This window comes from Manacus candei, unplaced genomic scaffold (genome assembly GCF_025592945.1).
Source record: "Manacus candei isolate 608988 ecotype Guabito, Panama unplaced genomic scaffold, ASM2559294v1 h1tg000013l, whole genome shotgun sequence".
Classification (NCBI taxonomy): Eukaryota; Metazoa; Chordata; class Aves; order Passeriformes; family Pipridae; genus Manacus; species Manacus candei.
Window position 1 is genome coordinate 499735 of NW_026138061.1, and position 5498 is coordinate 505232.

Sequence of the window (5498 nt, forward strand, 5' to 3'; positions counted from 1 at the left end):
ATAAAAAAAGAACTTTTCATCTGGTGTGGAAATGAATTAGAAAAGATTTTCTAAAAATAGTCCACAACCCAGATGTTATTACCATCAATAAATATCTTTCTGATATCACTATTCACTATCTCAAATGCCCCTTATTTTTCCTGATAGAGAACCAGAAAGCCTATTCTTTGAACTGGAGTTGGTATGCTGTACTGAAAGAAACTTGCCTATCTAATGAAGGACAGCTAGGAAAGTCTCAGGAGTGGCGCTGAGGGAGGTCACCTTTGTGGGGCTTCCTTTGGATTATGGAACCAGGTTCGTAAATCAGGTAACCTATGGAACAAGAGGAACATGTTGACACACATGTTTGGGGGCCTTGTACAGGATGAAGATGTAATCAGCCATTAAACAGTTATAACCAGTATTAATGAGCCATTAAAAGGAGAGGAATGCATTCCTGTTTTACTCCTCTGTGCTTTTTATCCTGTGAAATCTCAATGGATTTGGGTTGGGAATATTTACTTGTTAACCCTACATTTATCACAGACATGACATTGGTAATCCTAATACCAATGGCAGTCTGCCCCACAGAGCCCCCACATGACTTGCCAACTGCTTTTGCAGGCAGCTGTGAGCAGTTCTGCCTGTACTCCCAAGTCAAACAGGACTGATCAACTGTGTTAGTGAATCATCCAAAAAGGCAATGGACAGTGTCTATTAAGTGAGTTTAGCACCACACTGTCCAGAGTCACATACACAAAGTTCCTTGTCAGTTTGAAACACAGGTAGAATAAGCTCATGACTTTCTGGCAGAGACTTTGTAGACACTCCGTTTTTACCACTCTCCTTTTCCCCCTGGCAAGCATGTATTATCCTGCTTGGAAATGTAAGGCATACTGAGATATACATCCTGGGCAGAGGAGAGACAAAGTTTTGACAGGCTCCTGGAAAGTGTGCTATTGAATATTTGGAGAGTAAATAAGAACTCTAGTATCTTTCTCCCTTTTGAGAAGTGTTCATTTTGTCTATATATTTCAAAATCCAGTGTTCTAAATCTGTGGAGGCACGTAGTGCTTGCACAGAGCAAGAAATGCTTGGCTCTTAGAATGAGGCAGGTCATATAATCAAAACTGTGCTTTGCATACTGGAATTCCAATGAAAGTTTAACATTAAAGGAGTCTAAAAATTAAATGTGCCTATGTACTTTAACCAAGTCTTTGTGCTCCTCTGAGAATTTCATGTTTTAATACATTTTACCTCAGTAAACATAGATATTTGCCCAAATATCGCTGGGCAAGGATGCCATTAAGAAGTGGTTTGTATTTCTGTTCATGGTATAGTCTGTCTTTTCCAATGGTGGTGGGTTTTTTTGGTGATAAAAAAATCTAATTGTTGCCACCTCCTGACACTAAATCACCACAATACCCTTCCTGCTCAGCTTGGTAGCAAGAAGGCATCCAGATGAACTGAGAGCCTTAGAGTGTTTGTTGCTACCCTAGCAGCTTCTGGCAGTCATTTGCAGTGCTTCTACATTAATTTCATAGTGCTAACACAGCTATGAATTTGATATGAAATTATGTTTAAAGTAAAATAATTCTCTTTGAGTTCAGCTCTCATGTAAGAAGTACCTGAGCCCCTTGATTCAATCGCCTCAGTATGTCAGATTGCCTAGAGCTCATGATCAAATTGCTTTAATTCCCTTCTTTAAAGGTCACGTAAACATGTGTGCTTAGTGAATTAGATGCAAATTCAATTCCCTATTCACAAAGCTTCCTAGCTGAGTTCCCTACCTATCCCTCACATGCAAGCCTATATCTGACGGCAGAATATTGACTTTTGAACTGTGGTCAAAGACATGATTAAACAAAGAAAACAACTGCACCATGCATTGTAGACAACACTGATAGAGGGAAGTGAAGCTACGTTTGTTCCAAATGGTGCTCATTGTAGAGGTTAATGAACTCACTTTTTAACATGGCTGTTCCATGATTTTATTTGGTTTTTTACACTGTGTTTTTGTAGGGGTGGTATGCACTGAAGAGCAATGAGTAGATGTCTAGGTACCAATGCCTGGATTTTATTGGACATGTTACTGTAATTAAGGACCGCTTAAGCATCCTTCCTAACAACAAGGTATGTTAAAACAAAAAAATGGAAATAATGAATATCAGTTTAAAATCATCTCCACCAAAGACAAAATGAAACACACTGAACAGTTTACCATTTCAATAATAATAACAGAGCAAGTTTTTTGATTCTGGCATTCCAGTTCATCTGTAAATAATAGCTTCATGTTGATATTCATAATTCTGCAAATAAAGTTATTACATTTATGATCTTATTGCTAGATCTTTCCTTATAAGTAATACCTAATTATCAGCATACCATTATTCTAACTCTTATTACCATAGTTTACTCCACAGATCTGTATAGCACAGTACCTTACCTCTGACTGGGGCTGGTGATGGAAAGAAAAAAACCAACACAGCCTCAGTTTTTCCCAGACATCTATTAATAGTTTTCTGGGCATAGTTGGTCTGAAATAATCCTGCATTCATTGTTTAGAACTTTTCAGCTGTGCCAGACCTGAAATCTGAAGGTGGTAAGTCTCAGAAAGTCACTAGGTTTGTATCATAATTAGATTTGGCAGAGAATGAGATCTCAACTTCTGTGTTTGCCTCTAGGTTTTCAACCTCTAGGTTGCACATTTTCAAGAATTTTCAAGGACCAGAAGGACAAAAACATCTTTCAAGAATGTAAAAATCTCAGATGAAAACAAACAAACAAACAAACAAACAAACAGAAACTACAAAGCAACAAGTCACCCACACCTGTTGTCATGCTCAGTAAACCATCAGATACAAGAAAAGCTGTGGGATTGTCTAGGGCAGACAATTCTCCAGAAGTACTTTGATGCTTACCACAGGCAGTATTTTTTCCAGATGTATCACCCAACAGACAAACCTCACTGTGGGAAGATCCACAGTTCTTGTTAGGCCTCAAGACTTCTCAAATTGCATGAAGTTACAGCACTGTTAGAAAGGAAAAGAGAAATTTCTTGGTACAATGGGATTTGCTAAGTGTCATTACAGGTCAGAATCATGAGGAAAAGGTAGACAGCAAAATATTTCTAGTGAAAGGGGCTGGCATACATGCAAATTCATCATTCTTATCAATAAACCACTCCCTGCAGGCTCCCCTGGTATGCTTACCAAAGATAAAGCATACAGCTACCTAATGGGTTCTGCATGAGATGAACCAGCACTCGCACTCTTAGGTCAGAACAAGACGAGTATCAGCCTTGAGGTCCCACTGGCATCTTGGTGTCTGCATTTCTTCCTTTCAGAAATAAATTAACAGCAATATTGGCCAGCAGATTTATTTTAAAAAAAGTATCAGTAACTGGAATAAAAGACTATAGGGAATTAAACCTAAAAGCCCATCTGAATAGTTAGTATCTTCTGCTAAAGCAAAATATTTCAAATGTTGAAACCCTTATGTTTTCTCACCTGAGAAGTTTAAAAAAATTAGTCAAGAAGCTCTCTGGACCACTAGAGTTAGTTTTCATTATCAAATCTTGGGAAAGAAAGGATATTTCAAAGAAATTGCTGACTTGCCAAAGCAGTTATAGTATTTAAAGAAAATGGCCCAGGAAATGACATATCAGTTATTCTGATACTAATCTTAGGGGGAAAAAAAAAGGAAGCCAGACAAATTCAGCTCTCTATCAACAGGGAATTACATATTAAAAATAAAGCTATATTATTCAATGTAGTTTCAGAGAAAGTAGTTCTTGTCAAATTATCTTCTTGAAGGTTTTCTTACAAGATTATAGGTCTGGTTGACGAAGGTAGCTGTGTTGCTATGGTGTAATTAAATTTCACTAAGGCATTTGACATACTACACATGACATTGTGTTTTAAAATCCTGCATTACATGTAATTAACAGAGCACAGATTACGTGATTTAAAAGCCGCTTGACTGATAGCACTCAAAATGTATACATTAATGGAAAGGTATTAATTATCTGGGCCATTACTAACAAGACACTGAAGGACTCTTGGTCCTAAACCATTTTAAACCCTTGTTTGAAAATAATCTGAACACTGGGTGCAGTTTGCAGGGGACACAAACTTGATGCTGTGAAAAGCAATCAGGAGTCAGCTGTTACAGAGTGTGCTGAATCACCTGGATAGGTGACCTGAATTCAATGCAGGAGTTTGAACACATTGAAATGCCGTGAACAGGCAGCCAAACGTTGCAGAGTGGAGGTGCCAGCCCATACCCCCAGAAGAAATGACCTGTGCATCTTTGGAAGCATGAAAAACTCACCCGAAACGGATGCAGAGGAGAAACCTAATCTTTGACGTTAGGTGAAATGAGTAAGGTTGTATGGATATGAGAGTGGTGCCAGAGTAAGCTCTGGAGAAATGAGTGAAGAACAGGGGTGAGTGGATTATTTGTATCCTACAGGGAGATTTGAGGGGCCAGGGCAGCTGTGGGGAGAGGAGGTCAGAGAGGGGGCAGTGAGGTGAGGAAGTGGGCAGTGCTGAAATGCAGCTCCTGGTGTCAGCCCACCCCTTACCCATCCCGCAGATGCCTGACCATGGCTACTCACAGCCATCTCTATTCCCACAGCCGCCCTTAGCTCTTCACCCTGCAACAGCTGGAGCGGGCAAGAGGGCTGGCAGCCACCACGGGGGCATCAGAATTCCTTCTCTAAGGACCTTTCAAGGGGAAACAAATAATGTGGATCCTGTGGCTAGAGATTAAATGGTACTAGTGGTCCTTTCTGGCTTCAGGCACCATGAATCACCCCACACTGCCTGGCTGGGCTTTCCTTCTTGGTTGAAGATCTACTGGGGAAAAAATAGAGCTGATCTCTAATCTCTTGGCAAAACTCAAATGTCCTTGTAGGTCTGATAATCTTTGTTTAATTTTGTGTTTCTTTGCCTGTTCAAACAGTATTTGTTGTTTCCCAAGGAAAAAGGACTGGAATCACGAAAAGAACATAGGAACGTGTTGCAAATGGGTATGTAGCAATTCTACTTAATAGTTATTTGCAATGGCCAGTATCTCCATGCTTAAGCTCTCCATGACAGTGAAAGTCATAATAATATTTTATATTTCACTTGGGCAGCACACATACTAAAATTGGAATGATACAGAGAAGATTAGCATGGCCCCTGCACAAGGATGACACACAGATTCATGAAGTGTTACAAAATTTTTTTGAGTCAGCAATGTATCCAGCAGGACTAGGAGAGTGATTGTCCCTCTGTACTGGACAGTGGTGAGGCTGCACCTTGAGTTCTGTGTCCAGTTTTGGGCCTCTCACTACAAGAAGGACATTAAGGTGCTGGAGCAAGTCCAGAGAAGGGCAACAGAGCTGGTGAAGGTTCTAGAGTAAGTCCTATGAGGAGTGGCTGAAGGAGTTGGGGTTGTTTAGCCTGAAGAAAAGGAGGCTCAAGGGAGACCTTATCACCCTCTACAACTACTGAAAGGCAGCTGTAGCAAGA

At 40.0% G+C, this 5498-nt stretch overlaps 1 non-coding gene across 1 annotated transcript; it reads left to right on the forward strand.

Annotated features, from left to right (window-relative positions):
• The first annotated feature begins 5102 nt into the window (after positions 1-5102).
• Positions 5103-5210, forward strand: LOC127467087 (U6 spliceosomal RNA). Its single transcript, XR_007902972.1, has one exon. It is a non-coding gene; the product is annotated as a U6 spliceosomal RNA (small nuclear RNA).
• The last annotated feature ends 288 nt before the right edge of the window (positions 5211-5498 follow it).